The 21,492-nt window shown below is 42.4% G+C and overlaps 1 long non-coding RNA gene across 2 annotated transcripts in view; it reads right to left on the bottom strand.

Moving 5' to 3' along the window:
- The window catches only part of LOC127574350 (uncharacterized), a 127,819-nt gene extending 107,003 nt beyond the window's left edge, over positions 1-20,816 (bottom strand). The window contains exon 1 of one of the 2 annotated variants that reach the window (XR_007956905.1): positions 20,690-20,816. This is a non-coding gene — a long non-coding RNA (uncharacterized LOC127574350). Of the gene's footprint in view, positions 1-20,569 lie in introns of both variants that reach the window. The other variant, XR_007956904.1, reaches the window with a different exon arrangement.
- Positions 20,817-21,492: the final 676 nt, after the last annotated feature.

Genomic DNA, 21,492 nt, shown 5'->3' with positions numbered 1-21,492 from the left:
GATTCAAGGGACGTGGAGAGAGTGGGGAAGTGATTTTGAGGTCATGGTTGAATCAGCCGTGGTTTTATGGAATGGTAGAGCAAGCACCAGCATTCAACCGGTCGTTTTTGCGTAATCCCAACACCCATTCCAGAATACCTCAGTCAAGAATAGCTTGAACATCCAAAGTTACATTTTTTCCCCAAATACCATTTCCCACACCAGCAATTTATGACAAAATCCTGCCCAAATCTGTCAAGTGCTTATTAAACATTTTATTGCACCATAGGCTACTCAAGGAAATTTTACAAATGATTGCTAGGCTCCTTGGAAGGGGAAAACTTTAATCTGCCTACCATACATTGTATTCAAAATGAGCTGTGGGACACTTGATTGCAGATATATACACACACACGCCCAGGATAAATGCAGATCAAGGTGGATTGGCCAAAAGGTCCAGCCCTGTCTCGTGATTTCTTTATATTCTCCAGGTGTCCTAGAAGACAACATCTTCATACTGTGGAACTGGCAGTTTCCTTTGGATGTTGCTGGTTTCAAAACAATGTCAAATCCTGAACTCTTGCACTCGACACTTTTCATTGAGACCCAAACATTGTAAATAGTAAGTGTGACAGAAGATTTGGAGTCTGACCTTGTAGCCGAAATCCTTCAGGCTTGGAAACATTTGAGTAAATCTTCCCTGCACTCTCCCCAGGTCTAGAACTTGGTAACCAGGATTACCCACCATCAACACTCCTGTGTGCCAGATTATTAAAACCAACAATATAGTGAAATGAAGCAAATAGTTCTGCCCACCCCAACCATTACCTGATCTCTGCTCTTCAACTGAAGCCGTGACATGTAGAAATGGCCCAGCAACAGAAAACATGGAGTTGATCCAATGGGCACATCAGAATATTTCTCACCAACATTGGCATGTGGCAAGGTCACTGAATCTTCTGTTCCCCAATTTCCACCACTCCACACAAAACTACTTCAAGCAATTTACTGTGAATGAAGTACACTGTGTATGTTTTCAATTACATGTGACCACAGAAAGATGGCTATGAGGTCCAAGTCCATAGCTTCCTGAAAGTGGCTGCCAAGGTTGATAGGGCAGTAAAGAAGGTATGTGGCATGCTCGCCTTTATTAGTCGAGGCACTGAGTTCGAGAGTCAGTAAGTTACATTGCAGCTTTATGAAACTGTTTTGACTGCGTCTGAAGTATTGCATTCAGTTCTGGTAGCCCCTATTATAGGAAGGATGTGGAGGCTATGGAGAGGGTGCATAAGAGGTTTACTAGGATTCTGACCAGATAAGAAGGCAAACGCTATGAGGAGAGGTTGGACAAACTTGGGTTGTTTTCTCTAGCGTGGCAGAGGCTGAGGGGAGACCTGATAGAAGTTTATATAATGATGAGAGGCATTGAGTAGACAGCCGGTATCTTTATCCCAGGGTTGAAATGTCTAATACTAGAGGGCATCTATTTAAGGTGAGGGGGTAAGTCAATGGAGATATGCAGGATAAGTTTTTTTTTTACCCAGAGTGGTGGGTGTCTGCCAGGTGTTGCTGGGTGTGGTGACTGAGGCAAATACATTAAGAGACGCTTAAAAGGCTCTTAGGTAGGCATATGAATGTGCAGAGAATGGTGGGATATGGACATTGTGTAGGCAGAAGGGGTTAGTTTAGGTGTTTAATACTAGTTTAATGAATTCGGCACAACCTTGTGGACCGCAGGGCCTGTTCCTGCGCTGTACACTGTTCTATTTCTATCACTGGACTAAATCTTGAGCAGTTAACAAAAGAACATCAAGTCAGACTGTTCAACAGTACTCTGTGGGATCTTGAAATTTTTCACACAGCCATTTCTAGTCCAGAATGAGATGTGCTACATCAAGGAACATATTCTTTCAGTCCAAACTTTCCTCTTGTAAACTTGTCCCTGAGGGACTGGGCAACCAGTGGATGAGACCCGTGGAAAGCAAGTTCACTTGAGTGCAAATTAAGTGTTGTCTGTCTATTAGCAATAAGGGTTGTACATGAAATAACTCAGGACAATCACAATCTGGTATGATTTCATTTCTGTCAGAAAGACCAAAAGATGGCTGTTATGGGAAATAGAAAATGAGCATGAGTGCAAAAAAGGGTTGCTTCAATAAGTCAAGGCATTAATGCTCTCAAACAGAGAGAAGTATCTGATCATGTCAGACTTAACATGGCTAAAGACTGCTTAATGCTGAGACTGGAATAGAAGCTATTTGACCCAATAAACAATACTTCTCACCATAATGAGCACAATGATGTTCAAGACGTACTGTCAGCCTTAACCAAAGAGGTGCTTATTTCACTTCAGGAACCAGCTTAGGCTTCTGTTACATCCTGCTGCCTAAAATAATCACTTTGCGTACCAATATATACAGAAGTGATTGCAGTATAAACCAGGGCATATTTAAGATGCCACAGAGCACACTCATCATCAAGAACAAGTGCTTCAGGGGCAGTAAAACCACAACTTGCCACAATGGGAAGATTTTGACAGGCGCACTACACAAACCAGATTTTTCAGCATGAATCATGTTTTATTTCTTCCACTTGTGGTGCCTATTTCATGTTTTATTGTCAAACTTCACGTACATCAAACTGGAAGTACCACGCAAAATATTTTAATCTCGTTCAAACGCAGTGTCCCATTAAAAACCCTGTCAGCAGGTGTTGGCAACAATCATCTCACCATCACCGACTACGAAGACCCCCACTTGGCCTCACCACCCGCCTGGCTTGCACTGTACTTCACTGACCCTGCAGGTGGGCCCAAAGCTGGTCTCAAACATGCAAAGTTAACATTGACAGGTCATTTCATGGCACAATAAACAGATTGGAAGAATATACTTGCAAATTTAGTGCAGATCGGAAGGAGGAATAAAGTATTGAAATGAATGAAATAAAACATGGAAAATGTCAGAAGTACTCAGCATGTTTGGAACACGGCTGGCATTTCAGGTCAATGCCTGTCTGAACCTGAAATGATGACAGTTTCTCTCTCCACAGATGCTGTCTGACCTTCTGGTCATTTCCACTTTAAATTTCCCACACCCAAGGCATTTCACTTCCCCATCAGTGATCACAATAATGCCAACTTAGCTTAACTTCAGTTCTATGTTTTTGCATTTATTAATTGTTGACATTAATGTGGGGGAGGATGGGGGAAAATACCATGTGCTTCTACTTAATTGGAGATCTCTACTTTACCAACTCTAACTTGCAAAAAGTTGCTTAAAGCACTCTCTAGACTCCAAACAAGTTCAGAAAGACATCCACAACTGAACAGACAGCAATACTTGGGGAGGTAAACTTCAAAACGTCAGGTCGAGTCAGAGCAGTACAGCACAGATACAGGGCCTTCAGCCCAAGTCCATGCCAACCAGGTGCCCACCCAGCTAGTCCCACCTTCCTATGTTCGGCCCATCTCCCTCTAAGCCCCACCCCTCCATGTACCTATCCAAGTGCTTCTTGGATGATTCTATTGTACCTGCCTCAACCACTTCCTCTGGCGGCTCGTTCCATATACTCACCATCCTCTGAGTGAAAAAGTTGCCCTCCAAGTCCCTTTTAAATCTTTCCCCTCTTCACCCTAAACCTATGCCCCTTAACTTTGGACTCCCCTACCCTGGGGATAAGACTGTTACCAACCACCTTATCTATGCCTCTCATATTCTACAAGGTCACCTTTCATTCTCCTACTTTCCAAGGAATAAAGACCTAGCCTGGCCAACCTCTCCCTATAACTCAGGGCCTCTAATCCTGGCAGCATCCTCATAAATGTTTTCTGCACTCTTTCCAATTTAACCATGTCTTTCCTATAACAGGGTGACCAAAACTGTACACAGTACTCCAAGCGTGGCCTCACCAATGACTTATACAACTGCAACATAATGTCCTAACTCCTATACTCAATACCTTGACTGATGAAGGCCAGTGTACTAAATGCCCTTTTCACCACCCTGCCTACCTGTGACTCCACTTTCAACAAACTATGCACTTGTACTCCTAGGTCCCTCTGTTCCATACACTCCCTAGTGCCCTACCGTTCATAGTACAAGTCCTCCACTGATTTGACTTTACAAAATGCATCACTTCACACTTGCCTGCACTGAAATCCATTTGCCACTCCTCAGCCCACTTCCCTAACTGATCAAGATCCCCCTGAAATCTACGTTAACCTTCTTCACTATCAACAACACCTCCTAATTTTGTGTCATCCTCAAGTTCTTACACTAATTGGTAGCACTTTGCACTCTTATTATACATCTGGTCACCACAGCAGAGATATCTCATGCTCACATGGCAATCAAAGAGCCTGCAAATGTACTTGGAAAGTTCTACCTGATCAGTTAGACTATGTACATTAGAAACAACCTCACGTATATCAATTAATCTGTGTTGAAGAAACTACACGAAGCAGTGAATGCAGATCACTAATGGAAAACTAACTCCAGGAAAATCACTGTTTAATATACATCAATGGATTTCCATGTGAAGCAATGTGAATTTAGCACTTTGATGGACACACATGTGGAATATGATGGGAGGGTCACTTAAATGGTTTATTTAATTAGTTAATGTGCAAAACCTGAACCCCTATTGCACTATGAGGAATACCATGTCTGAACTGATTCCATGACTACAGATGATCAGTATGAAAAAAATTAAGATCTTAAGTTTAATTACAGATATTAAAAATGAAACTGTACTACTCCCCCATTTGGAAAAAGGGGGGTCAGGCAAGCATTTATTTAAAAATAATTTCCATTATCCATATTATTTTATAAAATATAATTTAGCAGCTCAAATTCTGAGAGAGAATAACCTTAAAGGAATCAGGTGCAAGCAAGTAGTTGTAGATGTTGGAAGTCAGAAAATGCTGGAAATAGTCAGAAGATCAGGCAGCTGGCGTGGAGGGAGAAACACAGCTGGCCTGAACTCCATTTCACTCTCCACCAACGTGGCCAGCATTTTCTGCTTTTACTAAAAGAATGGGGTTTAGAAATGTTCTTCTCCAATTCAATGAAAAATGTAATGGATTCAGGAAATTGAGATAAACGGCATCAGACACCAAGAGCGAATGCCATAAAGAAGTGACCCAAGTCGCCAAGATGCAATAGGGCCCTTTCTTTAAACTTTGAGTTGCTCATATGCACTTGATCAGATTTCAGTCACATGCAAGACTGTCATTGACCTGCTACAAGCCAGTGCACAGCTGCTCATGTTATGCCAGTGTGCGCAGTGGAATGAGGCAACAGCAGTAACATACCCACAACCTTAACTGAAGACAAGGTAAACAACTCGAGGCAGCAGCCATACCCAAATCAAACTCAACCCAAGGCACACAGGTTCAATGCCAGTTCTTAGGATTCAACAATAGTGTAGAGAGTAGATCTGCTGCCTCACAGCTCCAGTGACAAGGGTTCAATCCTGACCTCTGATGCTGTCCGTGTGGAGTATGTTCTCCCTGTGACCAAATGGGTTTCCTCCTACATCCCAAAAGACATGCGGCTTGGTTGGTTAGTTGACCACTGTAAATTGACCCTAGTGTTTAGTTGAGTAATAAAATCGGGGGAGAATTGATCTGAATGTGGGGAGAATAAAATGGAATAAGTGTAAATGGGGGCTTGATGGACAGCACAGACTTGGTGGGCTGAAGGGCCTGTTCCCGTGCAGCATGACACTATGTACAGACTGTGTACATGCCTGACACCAGACCAAGCTAAACAGGAACCACATAAGCCAAAGCAAGAGAGTAGTAAGGACAGATAAAAAGCAGGAGCCACATGGTCCTTCTAACCTGTTCTACTACTCAATAAGAATACATCTGATCTTATCACTAGCCTTCGCCCTATTCTCCTGCTCAATTTCTGCAATCCTCAGTGACTGCACACCTTGAGGGAGAGAATTCCAAAGATTAACAACCCCTAGGAAAACTGTCCTTGTCATCTCAGTTGAACACTTATCCTGTGACTCTTCCTGGAATGCTCAGGGAAAACATCCTCACATCATCCCCCCTGTGAAAGACCACCCCAGTGCTGGCCTCACCCCACTGCTGAAACCCACCTCTCATTGAAAGATCCCATAACTGTGTGGTCTCCCACAGTGTAGTACATCACTGGTGAGTCTACAATTAGAGAGCCACTGTCTCTGGAGTAAGAGTTCGCCATTTAGGACAGAAACAAGGACAAGTTTCTTCTCTCAAGTCTTTGGGATTCTGGTAGGATAATGGGATAGGATGTGAAAATGGGGTTGAGATAGAAATACTTCCTTGAGCTGAATGGACAACAGGCTCTAGCGACCACGTGACCTACTTTTACATCCTCAGTCCTTGCTGAAGGAGCATTCACAGAACTAAAATGAGCCTTGCTCCTGTGACAAATTCTGCAGTTACCAAGGAAAGCACGATAAATATTGGGGAAGTGTACACTCCACCACCTGGGCAGCACAGTGGCATAGCTAGCAGAGCTGCTGCCTCACACCACCAGCGACTTAAGTTTAATCCTGTCCTCCGGTGCTGTCTATGTGGAGTTTACATGTTCTTCCCATCACCTCCATGTGCTCCAGTTTCCTACACGTCCCCACGACTCGTAGTTTAGTAGATTAAATGCCCACTGTAAATTGCCCGTAGCATGTAAGCAATTGGTAGAATCCAGGAGTTGATGGGAATGCAGGAAAAATAAAATGGGAGTGGTGAAAATGGGAGTTTGGTAGTCAGCGCAAACTCAGTGGGCCGAATGCCCTATTTCCATGCTGCTGGCCTCTATGACCCGCAATGTCCCATACAGCATCAAACAGTTCCAAGGTTAAATTTGTTTGGGTGCAGAGCACTTTAACAAAAAGTCAAAGAGTCCAAGAGGACAGAAATAGTACGAAAAGCACATTAAAGCATCTCTAATGCAGAAACAGATCCAAGGGCATTTGGCAAAGCTCCAAGAATAGAGAAATGTTTTCATTAATATATTGAACCCTTAACCTAATAACTTATTTTAACCACAACACAAGGAAGCATGATTTGCTACACACAACAACAACTAAATATAAATACACCTTGCCCCTTTATTCAAATAGTTTATGTACTTCAAAATACCACGTGCATCTATCAATGGTGAATGCAAACCACAAGAATGCACCTTCTCACCATACTTTATCTGTAAGTAATGGGCCCCGCATTTAAAATTCCTCAGACACTGGATACTTCACAATCCATATATGACTGCAGGCTACTGCCAAATTATCAACATTTCCCTTAATGGCAATGTAAAAGTGAGATGGTTTAACCCAGTCACACAAGAAGAATGTGGTGTGTGTGTGTGTGTGTGAAGAAGAAAGGCACCTAATCTTTCAAGTTCTCTCATCCATTGAAAGGCAGTTGGCTTGGAAAAGATCCAATTATTCCGACTTGAGGAGGCAGGGGATCAAATAGGAGAAAGGGGGGGAAAAGAGGAAAATAAATGTGCAATTAAACAAAGGTCACCTTTGCACACAGGGAATTCTGCTCAAATTTGGGGAGGAATAATAAATGAAGCAATTTGCCCGTAGCCTTCCCAAGTCCTAGTGGGCGCTTCTGTCCAGTGGCTCCCCAGAAGAGACTGCAGCAGGAGCAGGGCTCTGGGACTGTGAACAAGAAGATAATCTGCTTATTTAAAAATACCACAGGACAAGTGTCCAGGCAGGTATCTACAGCATAACGTAACCCCTTGTGATAATACAATTAGTACACAAGAGTGTGAGAATTCATTTTAGCAGGGAGTCATAACATTTATTCATAAAGATTTTCCAATCACAGGCAGAGTCCCAGGTTAGTTCCTGAGAACTGTCCATAAGCTAATTTCTCCGCAAGTCAAAAGCATCCATTTTTTGTAGCTACCCATGTCCTATCGCTCTACATACACTAGCTATAACTCTTTAATTTCATTGAATAAGCACCTGAACACTACCCGTAATTAAATATATACTGTATCCAGTCATTACGAATACCATGAAACATTTTGTTATTACTAGTTTGAAAAATGCTTTGAAAATGTATGGGAGAATTTGCGTAGTCAGATTTCTGCAAGTCAGGTTATTCGTAAACTGGAAAGACCCCGCATTCATTTTAATTTAGGCTGTGACCTATGCTGTGCACAATTTCGCATGTTAACTTTGGACCTCAAGATCTGGAATTTCCTTCCTAATCCATTTGCTCTTTAAGATCTGCAAAATTTGGTCCTTTAACCAAGTTGTTTGTTATTCTATTTTAGTCCATCTTTTGCTTGGTAGCATTTTTTTGTCTGAATTCATGGTCAATTCCCTAGTTCAAGGGCAACATGGTTTGAAAAAGCAGTTGAAGAGAGGTGCAAGTAGCATCCCCAGAATAACTCCTATACCCCAAACCTTAGTCCCCACATTGTTACAAAAATAAATGGGGTGGCACCATGGTACAGCTAGTAGAGCAACTGCCCAGCAGTACCAGAGATCTACTTACTGAGTTGTGCAGCATTGAAAAAGGGCTCTTCAACCCATTGTATCCATGCTGACCATCAAGTAGCAATAACATTTGCCAGTATTCAGTCTGTAGTCATTTGTGCTTTGACGGTTCAAGTGCTTCTCTAGATATTTCTCAAAGATCTTGCCTCCACCACCCCCACGGGAATGCATTCTAGATGCCAAACACCCACTGGGTGAAAAAATATTCTTCCTCAGATCCCCTTCAAACCTCCAACCCCTTACCCTGAACCTAAGCCTGGTTCAAGACCACCTCTGATATGGGGAAAAGTTTTTTTTACTATCCACCCTATCTCTACCTCTCATAATTCTGTACAGAATCAGGTCTCCCCTGGTCTCCTTGATTCCAGGGTAAACAAGCCCAACTTTTTAAGTCTTTCCTCTGCTTTGCAATCCCACCCTCTGCCACATCTCTCTGAACACCCCATTCAGATTTAATTAGCAGTTTTTGTTTCAAAAACTGAACTAAACACAAGAGATAATTAACTAGAAAATGAATTGTTTGCATAAAGATACTGCCAACTAGACTAGAAAGTTTGGTGAAATACCAATGTCCACTGTAAATTTCCCCTACGGTGCAGAATCTGGGGAGAGGTGTTGAAAATGTGGAAAGAATAATCAAAAAATGGGATGAGTGTAAATAGGTGGTCGACGGTCAGCACAGACTCAGTGGGCTGAAGGGCAACTCTACAACCTTGGCTCAGTAGTTTATATACCACAAACTGTTAAAATCAAGGCAGAAACTGATAAATTTTTCTCTTGCCCCACTAGTAAAGCTCCATTCTGACAATAAACGGCAGCTCTATAGAATATACATTTAGCTGTCAGAATACTGGGCGTAGTTTACAAATCATGCATTTGGACTACTGACCAATCCCTTCCTCCTGTGGGACTGCGGTGAAAAGAAGGAGAATTAATGTGCAGGTGGAAATGGGATGAAAAGCAAAAGGCCTGCAAAGGTGATTATGAAGATAACTAGGAGCAACAGATGAATACCAATAAACCCTACTTTCTGTCAGGCAGAAGTCCTCCAGCGTGTTATCCCAGCACAGGATAAAACACTATAGGACCAGTCGCAGAGTTTAGAGTCAGAGATATACAGCACGGAAACAGACCCTTCAGCCCAATTTGTCCACACCAACCAAAATGCCCATCTAAGCTAGTCCCATTTGCCCGTGCTTCACCTATATCCCTCTAAACCCTTCCAATCCATATGCCTGTCCAAGTGTCTTTTAAATGCTGTTACCTGTACCTGCCTCAACCCACAGCCTTCTGACTTGGAGGTCACAGTCTTATCCAATGATTTAAGGCTGACGTCTCAAGGTTTCTCTCTCTCTCAGCCAATTTCAATCGACCCAATAAAAATACAAGCATCTCTAAACCAGTCTACATCTCTGCCTCCAGACATTCTACTCCCCCATGATCTGGTAAGTAAATAGCAGCCAAACTGTACAAGGGTGACATCAGGAAACAGTACTCCCCCCTAAGCCATGGACCCAGCTGAGGGGAGACCAGATAGAACTTTATAAAATTATGAGAGGCACAGGTAGGGTAGGTAGTCAGTCTTTTTCCCAGGGTAGAAATGTCAAATACTAGAGAATATGCATTTAAGGCAAGAGTGGGAAAGTTTAAAAGGAGCATGTTTTTGTTTCACAGAGAGTGGTAAGTGCCTGGAACGGGCCGCCGGGGTAGGAGTGGGAGCAGATACGATAGTGATGTTTAGGAGGCTTTTAGAAAGACATGAATATGCGGGGAATGGAGGGGTATGGATCATGTGCAGGCAGAAGAGATTTAGTTTAATTTGGCATCATGTTTGGCACAGACGTGGTGGGCCAAAGGGCCTGTTCCTGTGTTGTACTGTTCTGTGTTCTATTTTCTATGTTCAACCAGCTCATCTGAGCCACAGATGACTGAGGATGCAGGGGAATGTGAAGCTGAGGTTGCAGTCAGACCAGCCATCATCTTTTTAAATGAACTCCTCCATCTTCTGTATTGCATGTTCATATGTATTGCAAACTAGGCTCACTTTAACACCCCTGAATGAAGTATCAGTCTGAATTAGTAAATCCAAATCCTCCTCAAAAGCAGAGTTAAGACCAGCTTTTTGTCATCATGTCTGAAGGGAAGCAATGATTCCAGACACATAGTGCTTGGAAATCAAGGAAAGTAGATTTAAAGTCACGGAAGAGCTCCCCAATGTTGCTTGTGGAATCTGTACATAAACATATCAAGCTGCCCCGTGACTTTGTTGATATTTAGTTGTGCCTATAGAGAATGAAAGTCAATGCACCTTATTGACGCAGCAGCAAAACTAATTTTGCCAAATGCTCAACACAAAAAAAACCCATATATAAAACCCAAGGATTCCAGCCCTAACCACCAGTTAGCCTAGTCAGCATTGGAATGGTGTTTAATTGTGCAATTATTAAACAAAGACCCACACCCTATTTCACTGTCTCATCTTTCAACCAATGCCGTGGGTGATCTGTATCCCACCCAACCACACTCGAGTATAAATAACAAAACCACACCACCAACACCATCCACCCCAGTTTCTCTTGCTTCGGATCACTGGACCTGATTGTAAACATAATGAAACTCTCCTCTGTTGGTGTCCCAATAATTCAACCATAAACCAATCTGGGGTTTGCTGGCTCCACTTCCAGTCCACTTAATATATGGAGGGGGGGCTCAGTTCATAAGTCAGTGGTATTGTGCCTGCCAAGGTTAAAATAAGGAACACCGATCAGGCAATTGCACGATGCACCAACCTGTGGGATGGTCAGTGTCACCCAGAGGACCTACTCTCTTCAAAGCAGATTTTTACTTGGCGCAAACCCAAAAAGTATTTTTTAAAAAGTCTATCCGAATATTGAAGCAGCTGTGTGCCTTAACTGGACATCTACAGTAAGGGTTATTAACATTGTGGAAACACACAAGAGACTGCAGATGCTGGAATCTGAAGCAACACAAAAAGTGCTGGAGGAACTCAGCAGGTCAGGCAGCATCTATAGCAGGAAATACACAGTCGATATTTCAGGTCGAGACCCTTTATCTGGATTGATGAAGGGTCTTGAATCTGAAACGCCAATTGTCCATTTCCCTCCAAGGATGCTGCCTGACCTGCTGAGTTCCACCAGCATTTTTTTGTTATTAATATCGTGATCTTGCTGCCGAGTTAATTTCATGGCTAAGTGCACTGAACTCCTCTTTGGAGTTGATTCATCAGTACTGGGATGGATGGTTGTGTTTGGTTTGAAATTACCTTCAATTGTCCCTGTGCTAGCAAGGATTAAAAAAAAATCAGATCCTTATCACTTAGCCACTTCCATCCAACAGTAACGCAGAAGGCAAACAAGGACTGGATTTACTTCACCTTCCATGTTCTTAATGCCGAAAGTCAAAGGTCACTGATGACGGGGTATAACCAATAGAGTATCTGTGGCCTGCTTCACTGTAGAAGTAATAAATCTATATTCTAACCCAATGCAGGAAACCTCGTTCTTACCCCTTTGCCTGGGATCAAATGGACAGAAACCAGAGACACAAGAGACAGGAGATGCTGGAATCTGAAGCAAAAAGCAAACTGCTGGAGGAACTTATTGGGTGAGGCAGCATCTGCAGAGGGAAATATCCAGTCAACACTTCAGGTCCACATGAAGGATCTCGATCCAAATTGTTGACCATCCATTTCCCCCCCACAGATGCTGTCTGACCCGCTGAGTTCCTCCAGCAGTTTGTTTTTAAGATAGAAACCACACACTGAAGTCAGGGCACAAGCGACAGCAAGACTGAAAATTCAAGGCTGAAAAATGCAGACAGACATTGAAAGAAACAGCATTTTCTGGTTTTATTTAAGATCTGCAGATTCTGCCCTTTCATTGCTTTTCACCCACTGTGGGATCAGTGCTGGCAAACTGCTGAACCCAGCGTACCAACCCACAGTTCACTAGCCCAGAAGCCAGTGGGCCGATTCCACTGGATGTGGCTGGCAGTTCCACAGGGACCAGGGGGTGACATTCACTGGTGCACCTGTCACTCTTCTCTGTGCCAAGTCCATTGGGGAAGCTCACTGGGGAATCCACCTCTGTGATCCATCAACAACCAGGCCCAGAATAGGATCAGAATGCCTTTTCATTCCAACATAATGCCCAAGAAAAAAGGCAAATTCGATTTGTTACAAGCAGTCCTTAGATTATGCAAGGGCTCCCTTCCCAAGAATTGTCAGCAAGCTGATTTCTCCAAGAGTTAGAAACATTTATTTTATACAGCTACCTACATCGTATCACTCTGTATACACTTGCAAGTTATTTCCTTTCATTGCGTGTTCACCCTAACACCACAGTTAAACTAATGGAATACATACTGTATCTAGTCATTAATAAATACCATGAAATATTTTATTATTGTCACTATATTGGAGAATGCTTTAAAACACGTATGGGCAACTTTCATAGAGTCGTATTTCCGCAAGTCTGATCATCTAACCCAGGAAGCCCAATACGTAAAATAAATAATTACATGCATTAATTATTTAATTTAATTACATGCGATCCAATACCAGAGTGCATGCATTTAAGTTGAGAGAGGGTAGGATCAGAACAGATGTCATGGGTACGTTTTTTTTCCCCTCAGAGAGTGGTGGATGCCTGGAATGCGTTGCCTGATAGGGTGGTGGAGGCAAATTCATTTGGGGGCTTTTAAGAGGGGCTTGGATGGGCACATGAATGAGAGGAAAATGGAGGGATATGGGCATTCTGTAGGTAGGAAGGAATAGCTATGTCGGCACAACATTGTGGATGAAGGGCCTGTTCTGTGCTGTACTGTTCTATTTCTAAACAAAATTTTTGATTTCATTCCATTTTTAAAGAATTTATATTTAATTAGCTTAATGATAATTGCACCTCTCTACACCGAGGGGGGCCTGGTAGGTTTTGAATCCCCCAACTCTGACACCGGAAGGTCCATTACAATTGGACCCAGCCTAGTGTGGGCTGTGGGAAGAGTGCAGCAGAAACCAAACAGAATTCAGCCCAATGAAGTAAATGATTGTCATTAAGCATGAACATAAAGTTATGGTACCAAGGCAGGTAAATTCAATCAACCAATCAGTAACCATTAAAATGCCAGAACAGGCTCAAGGGGCTGAATAGACTACTATGATTCAACAAAAGCTCCTTTAAAGCCCAGTGACTAAAGCACCAATGAGGAGATGCAACAACAGGTCACAAAGTCCTGTACAGAGTTTGCCTAAGAAATCTGCACTTGGCCTCAGAATCCCCGAAAAGGATGCATGTTTAAGAAAAAGTCAGCTGCTCATCATTCTCTCATGACCTCACTTGGCAAAGCTGCAGATGTTCAGCAAAGAACTGGACCAGATTCAGCTGTGATATCCTTAATGGTCAAGAGCCTGCATGGCCAGGATCAGGTATGGAGGGTGACCACTTGAATGAGATTACAAAGGGTTTGTTGTCATTCTTGGTTTGTGAACCAAAAGACATGGGGTACATACAGGGAGACGGCACGAAGGGAAAAAGATTGGCCATTATCTTACTGAATGGTAGAACAGGCATGAGGGGCTATGGCTAAGTAGCTGCTCAGAGAGAGCTGAGAACCATGATAAAAATCAGTCACGCTAATCTTAGACCACTGTAAGACGCAGATCCACAAAACTAGCTGGACCAGACACTCAGTCTGAGCTCACAGGTAGTGTTACTAGGTGCTTTTGACCACAATGCCCCATTAGGTGGTTGGCAGAGGAATCAAGGTGGAGCTGATGGGCACTCAGGAGAGAATAGGTCACAGGGAAATAAATGGGGGAAATGAGGTTGATGCCTCTGCTCTGAGAGCTAGTGTAAACTCTACGGACTGAATGACAATTTCCTAATGACATTTTGTGTCATTAGGAAATACAAGAAAACGTTACGTGAAAGAACTTGGTCAGAATGTTGTGCGCAGTTTGAATCTCCTTACCACATGGGTGCTTTTATGAAGGGGTGTGTGTCAAGGAGGACCTATATTCATTCCCAGTTTGCAACATCTGACTAACCATTATATATCTGCCCAGCCTTTATATATTCCCATAGTAAACCCGCACTTTAGAGAGCTCTAGACTCAGGTGTAATTGGAAAAAGACTTATGAAAGATAGAAACTGCAACAGGTTAGAGGACAGAGTTGGGAGGTAGAGAGTATTACTAAACTTTGCAAACCTGCCATCTTGAGCAGCAAGTAGGTATCTTATTTTTTTTGAGATGACTGGACAGAACAGTAGCTCTCTTAACAGTCCAATCTTTACAGTAATTTTTTTTATATATACAGAAGCTGTGTTTCAGAAAATGAAACCACATTTTCACAGAAACACTCCTTGACACCTTAACTTTCCAATTTTCAGCTCCGCAGTTTACTATCATAGATCTTTGACTCTTTGCTGGTAAATTGCATGAAATTCCTGTCTTTGTTACATTAACCCAGAGCAAAACATAAAACTTCCCAAAACAGCTTTACCCTGAACCAACTCAGTGCCAACATGTGCAGGAATGGTTCAATTGGAAGCACTCTTATCTCTGTTAGAAGCCAGTGTGGATTTGGCCCACTATGGTACATCATCTATACTCATGGTGTTTGGGAGTGTTGAGACATTAAGCAGAAACTCCATCTCCCTGCTCAGGTGGATATTAAAGCCCCCATGACGAAAGTGATGGCGAATGAAGACTAGCCCCAGCTCATTACTCCCTTGACCTACATCCACTTATGTGACATGTACGTGTCAGCCAGGTCTTGTTTGCTTTAAGTTCCCGTTTTGAACCCTTCTGCAATAGTTAGCAAGGTTATGATATAACACTTTCCATATATAAAACAAACGTTTCTCCCCACATGGTGTTCCTGGGACAAAACCAAAGGATACCTGCAGAAATCAAAAGGATGTCATACCTTCAGGAGCCAGCTTTAGGAATGGCAGTAGAGTTATGTGTGTTATTAGTAGATTCTTTGGCAAATGTTACCAGTGCTGTCAACCCCTTGGTCTAGAAGCGCAACTACCGTACCTTCAAACATGCAAAGGGCAAGTTCAATGTGGTTCAGGTCAGCTGGGTACAAAGGATATTGCAAGGAAAATCTTATTCCTGGCTCTGATCCCAAAAACAGCCACGTAACCCCAGATGGGGATCACTGGCACAGAACTCACATCTGGAGGGAATTTGGCTTCTCTGACTTTGTTGGTCAGAGAGCATGGATCACCAGCTCGGATCTTCCACTGAGAAGCCAGCAGCTCCACAGAGAACTGGCGGCTTTTACCTGCGTGAAGGGGCAGAAGTTCACGATCCCACATGGACGTGCTCAGCGGATCGCTGTTGGTAGGACCTCAGTTCAAAGCTACTGGGACCATGAGGAGTCCAGCAGGGAGTGGAAGTGGGGGCTCAAACACCCGCACAGTTCCCAGCACCTCTCGCTGGGAATCCCGGTGGATAACTGTGTACCAGCATAGAACTGCTGCAAAAATTGTGAGCACAGTTATTCGAATCGGGGAACTCACAAACTAGAGGACATAAGTTTAAGCTAAGAGGGGAAAGATTTAATAGGAACCTGAGGGGCAAGTTCTTCATGCAGAGGGTGGTGCATATGTGAAACAAACTGTCAGAGGAAGTGGTTGAGGCAGGTACAATGACAACATTTAAAAGACATTTGCACAGGTACATGGACAGGAAAGATTTGGAGGGAAATGGGCTAAACGGGGGCAAATGGGACTAGCTTAGATGGGGCACCTTGGTCAGCATGGATGAGTTGGGCCGAAGGGCCTGTTTCCGTGCTGTATGACTGATTCTATAAATGGTTGCAGGGGAGAAGTTTAGATAATCTGTAGATTTTAATTAATTTAAATGTTTTAATGTTATTTCAGATATTTAATTTGAACATTTATATCCAAACATTTTAATAGCATATTTACTTTTGATTATTTCCAATGGCTGTGAGTGCCAGAAACTCAGAGAGGTTGACAGCTGGCTAAGCCTTGGGGTGGCGTTGGCTCTAACTGGCCATCATTTTATTCTGTAGGTGGGGTTTTCCAGGGCTTGCCCTGTGCTGCCAGCTTTGCTTGGAGCAGTCTTACTGAGCAGTATCCAAGTCAGACCATGCACCCAGGGACAGACAGGCTCAATGAGCAGACAACTGGTGAGCTTGGGAAGCTCGAGGCTCAGTGTAAATCCAGGCCAGTGAACATAGAGCAATACAGCACAGGAACAGGCCCTTTGGCCCACAACGTTGTGCCAAATTAATTAAGCTAATGACATCTAATCCTTTCTGCCTGCACATGGTCCATATCTCTTCATTCTCTACCTAAGAGCCTCTTAAACACCTCTATCGTATCTGCCTCCATCACAGCCCTTGGCTGTGCACTCCAGGCACCCACCACTCTGTGAAACTACCTGCCCTGCATATCTCCTTTGTGCTCAGGCTCACCCTGAAATACAGTCTATGGCAGGAGGTGAGAGAGCCCAGCCAAACTCTGCAGACTGTATTACACTACATGCATCCTGACAGCACTTGGCACACACTCTCTCTCCCAAATAAAGGAGTCCAGCTCACCATCTCGGACTCCCCACACTGCTGGACAAAAGAAACGACACATGCCCAAGTGTCATCTGCATACCACAGCTTGATGACCGAGTTTTGGAGTGACCTCAATTCTAGAGTGGGGGTGATGTTGTTTGAACGGTTTCCCCATTTGTTCTGCAGATCAGTTCCACCCCAGCAGGAAGCTTGTTTCAGATTCAGATTAGTTTATTGTCATATACACCAGGGTGCAATGAAATTCCTCATTCGAGTGAAGTTCGCAGAGTATATAGTTGGAGGCAAGGTGCAGCGAGAAAGAATAAAAAGTGTCAGGCCAATAATGCAATCTTGCTTGAACTCAGTCTACACTGAGACTGGGTCTGCTGCATACCTGCTGGTTGAAATCATAGTTCACATGCCATCAGGCAACAGGCTCAAGACGATGACAAATTTTTTAGACCTGTCAAATTTGAGAAGAATACTCCATAGTCCTTCATGACTGATGGGAGTCAAAGACTTTAATAAGAATGAAAAAGCCCACATTAAGTGCTTGGCACTGCTCCCTGCACTTCTCCTGGGGTTGTTGAGATAGTCCACTATACCCTTTCATGAGCCAAATCCACACTGTGATTTGGGATATTAATTACTTCACCATCAACAGTTGCAAGTTCTGGAATTCCCTGAACACCTTAAAATCTACTTCTTTGACTATTTGCCCTGACAATGGTGTCAGGCTGAGGCATTCTTGACTGACACAGATGATTGTAGACTGCAGTACTGTGTGGAGTTGTCACACAGTTGATGTCCCTTTAAAGTGAAGGCCCATTTACCCTGTTACATGGAGGCTAAAGATCCAAGTGCACTATTCTAAAACAGAAAGAACAGCGGACTTATGGTTCTGACCAATCCTTTATTCCTTAAAAGATTATTTGGTCTTTATCAAGCTGCTAACTGTGGGAGCTTGCTGTGCACAAATTGACTGTCAGATTTGTTGCATGATAACTGATTACAATCAGTAGTGCCTCATTGGATGTAAAGAGGCTAGAATTTCATGAGAGATAAAACTTTTAATATGAATATTAGTCTTCTCTGCTTTACCCGTCGTTCAAGTCAAAGGATGCTTTAGTTTATGTTGTTCATTTTATAACTCTAAGTGTCTTAAGAGTTTTAAACATTGCAATGTGTTAAATAATGTTGTTGGGTGTAGTTGAAATCAGCTGTCTTGATATTCTTGGGTCAGTGCCAACTGAATGCTCTTGTGAGCCAACCTGGGATGTCTTGTGTTATATAAATCTAAGTTATTATTAGAGAAAAATGAACCAGAATGTTCTCCATAAATGCTAAAATTGGAACCTCTTAAAAACAGTAAACCTTCTAATCACTTATTTTGCACAGAGATAATTATGGCATTGCAATAATAATCCCATTGTCGAGATCACTACTTAGCACTTCATCGCAGAGTTGTGTAAGGAGAGAATGACATATTGTAAATGTTCCTGGCAGAACAGTTATACAACCTCAGAATCACTGAGCAAATTCACACTGGTGTGTAAAAAAAAGTCCCGTGGCCTTCAGAACACAGACCCAGAGCCTTGTTACTCAACCAAGCTGCAGCTTTTAACCCACTGCACCCTTGTTAGAAGTTACATCAAACCAGAAACACACAAAATGCACAATTAAAATGCTGCAAATGGTACTTGATTGAATAATGTTTGCATAAATATGGAATCCTAGGCAGAAAGCAGTTTTACACAGCACACAAAGACGCCACTCGATTCATATGTAATTCAGGCTAATCTCCCACCACCTTGTCTGGACTCCCACTACTACTGGGGTGTATCCCTTCCACAAATCTGCCAGTAATTACTACTTCCTAGTTTACTTACTTTTCATCTAATTTTTGTTAAAATGATACAAAATGTAATCAACCTGTGTTTAAACATCACTTTTAATGCAATAAAACATTCCCAGACCTTTCACAGGAAGCGTCAAACTAAATTTGAGACCGAGACACGTAATGTGATTTTAGGAAAAGCTTGGTCAAGAAGTGGTGTTTTCAAGAATAGAGGACAGGAGATAAGTTCTTGAATTGCATCCCTAAACCTAACACCCAGGCAGCTGATGACATAAATCAATATTAAGATTATTACAAATACACAAGAGTCCAAAGCTAGAGGAACACCGAGTTCCTCGAGGATTGGCTGCAATTACACAAGTACTATTAACACTATCTAAACTGATGAGAATGAAACAAAATTATCTGGGAAAAAGTAATCAGCCATCATTGTTACATAAGCTATGTTGCGAAATTTACAACTGTAACATCAATTACGTTGCAATGAACTGAACACCTGAGACCACAATCACCTTTCAAGAGTATTTAACCCATTGCAAAAGATCCATAACCTCTTTATCAATTTTATGTTTTAAATGCTTACAAAAAACAATGATTTAAATACACACCACGTAACATTTGCTCAAACTGATGTTTATTCCACAAACAGGTAGTACGGATCAATGTCACTTTTTTTTTGACAAAAGTCACTAAAATTTCACTGGAATTGATTCTTCCCCGGCTACTTTAGCAGCCCAGTTTGTTCGCAACAGGTTTAAAGCGATGCTTCTTGCAATGTGGAATAGTGGGGTTCCTGGACTGTGCTGCAAATCTCAGGCAGCGACTGGATAATGGTTAGGTAATGCAGGAAGTGCGAATTCATAATCCCCGCCTACTGGAATGACCATCTCCTGTACTTTCTCTATGGTGGGGAGGGAAGAAAAATAAGCTCAAAGACCATCAAGTAGGCGCTTTATGGCAAAAATTCATTTTGCATTTGAAAAAAAAACTAGGCTCCGTGCTCAGATAGGTCAATGGGTTTTCATTTTGGATTGGATGTAAGGCACTAAAATCAAATTCGCCGAGCGAGCTCTGATTGCAGTCTGGTGCCTAAATAAATACTTCCAAAGCAATGCCCAAGTATTCCAGGGACCTTAAACTTCCACAATTCCGTCAAAAAAGTCTTTTTTTTGGTTGGGGGGGTGAGAAGAACACAATAAGATGGAATTACCAAATTTCTCTTTTGTTCTATGCACAGATGCGCTAGGTTTAATAAAAATACAGTAAACCTGTTTTTGGAAAGTCTTAAAATATGCAAGCAAAAATAATGTAGAGAAGCAAAGCGTTGGGAAAGTCTAAAGAATGAGCCATGAGTGATGGGAACTACAACTGGAAAGTACTGTGTAATATTTTTAACAGCTCATTTTAATAAAACTTCCGTGCAAAATTCACCAGTTTCAAATTTACCCACCACCAAAAGACAAAGAAGTAATGCAATGTTTGAACACGGCCTACGTTCAAATCAACTGGAATTCAAAGCAGATATTGGTTTCTGTTCTGACTGTGTAAAAAAAAATCACAGCAAGATTATGGCCCGATCGGATTTTTAACAATGCAACGACAGAAGCCGTACAATTCGCAAACCAAGCAGAAGATAAACAATAATATAAATAACTCACTCCAGAGGTCCATTCTTCCGGTGCATCACTGCAGATAATGTTGCAAATTAAACAAAATAGCAATACACAAGTAGGCAGTTGGAAACAACAATAAAATGGTCCCACTTCATAACAATTCACCTTCATTGTCAATGGAAACTGGAGAGAGGTGGTTTGCAGTTGTAGAGAGCTTCTGGTTGTCAAGAAAGGGGTATTTCCATTGCAAAGTGTGGTTATAGCTCCTTTCTCCATGAGCTGCAGGTTGTCGCTCCTCCATCATTATTCCATGTGCTCGCACGCCTCGCTTGCGACGTCAATGGAACGTCGGCCCGGCGGTGCGAGCGCCTGACGTCACGGAACCCCTGCCAGCCGGGGAACACCCATTCAAAGCGAGCAAGCACTGTACTGTAACCACTAAAGCTGTCATTAAATGCCCACAATTATTTCTATTATTAATATCTCACAATGTGATGAAAGTGGACGGAACTGCAGGTCGTCCGCCCACCCTCAATTAATTTATCTCCTGCAGAAAAAAAGTGATTACAATTTCTCTAATTAAGTACAACTAATGAGATTTCAGGTATCAGGTATCATTTGCAACAGATGTTTTAATAGACGAAAGTTGTCTTGCTTTCGTATGTAAATGTGCATCTTTCTCCTTGAAGTGTGTACATAATTTCGAGCATTTTAAGTGTGCTTGGGTGTGGAAAAGTCACTTCCAAAATTCATGTTAAATCTAAGTCTTGCTTCATGCAGCACAATTGTCAACATGTTAAATATTCCAAGTAAATGTAATTACTTTGAAATAAATTCCACTGTAGTGCTTAAGCCTTCTTCAGATTTTCGAACGCTTGTTGACACATTAACTAACTATCCAAGTACAGCACTGCGGAGATTGTATTGCATTAAATCACCTAGCACGAAGCAATGCAAATGACTATGGC

This window comes from Pristis pectinata, chromosome 9 (assembly GCF_009764475.1).
Source record: "Pristis pectinata isolate sPriPec2 chromosome 9, sPriPec2.1.pri, whole genome shotgun sequence".
NCBI lineage: Eukaryota > Metazoa > Chordata > Chondrichthyes > Rhinopristiformes > Pristidae > Pristis > Pristis pectinata.
The sequence above is the reverse complement of the archived record's forward strand: the minus strand, read 5'-3'. Positions and strand labels throughout refer to the sequence as shown.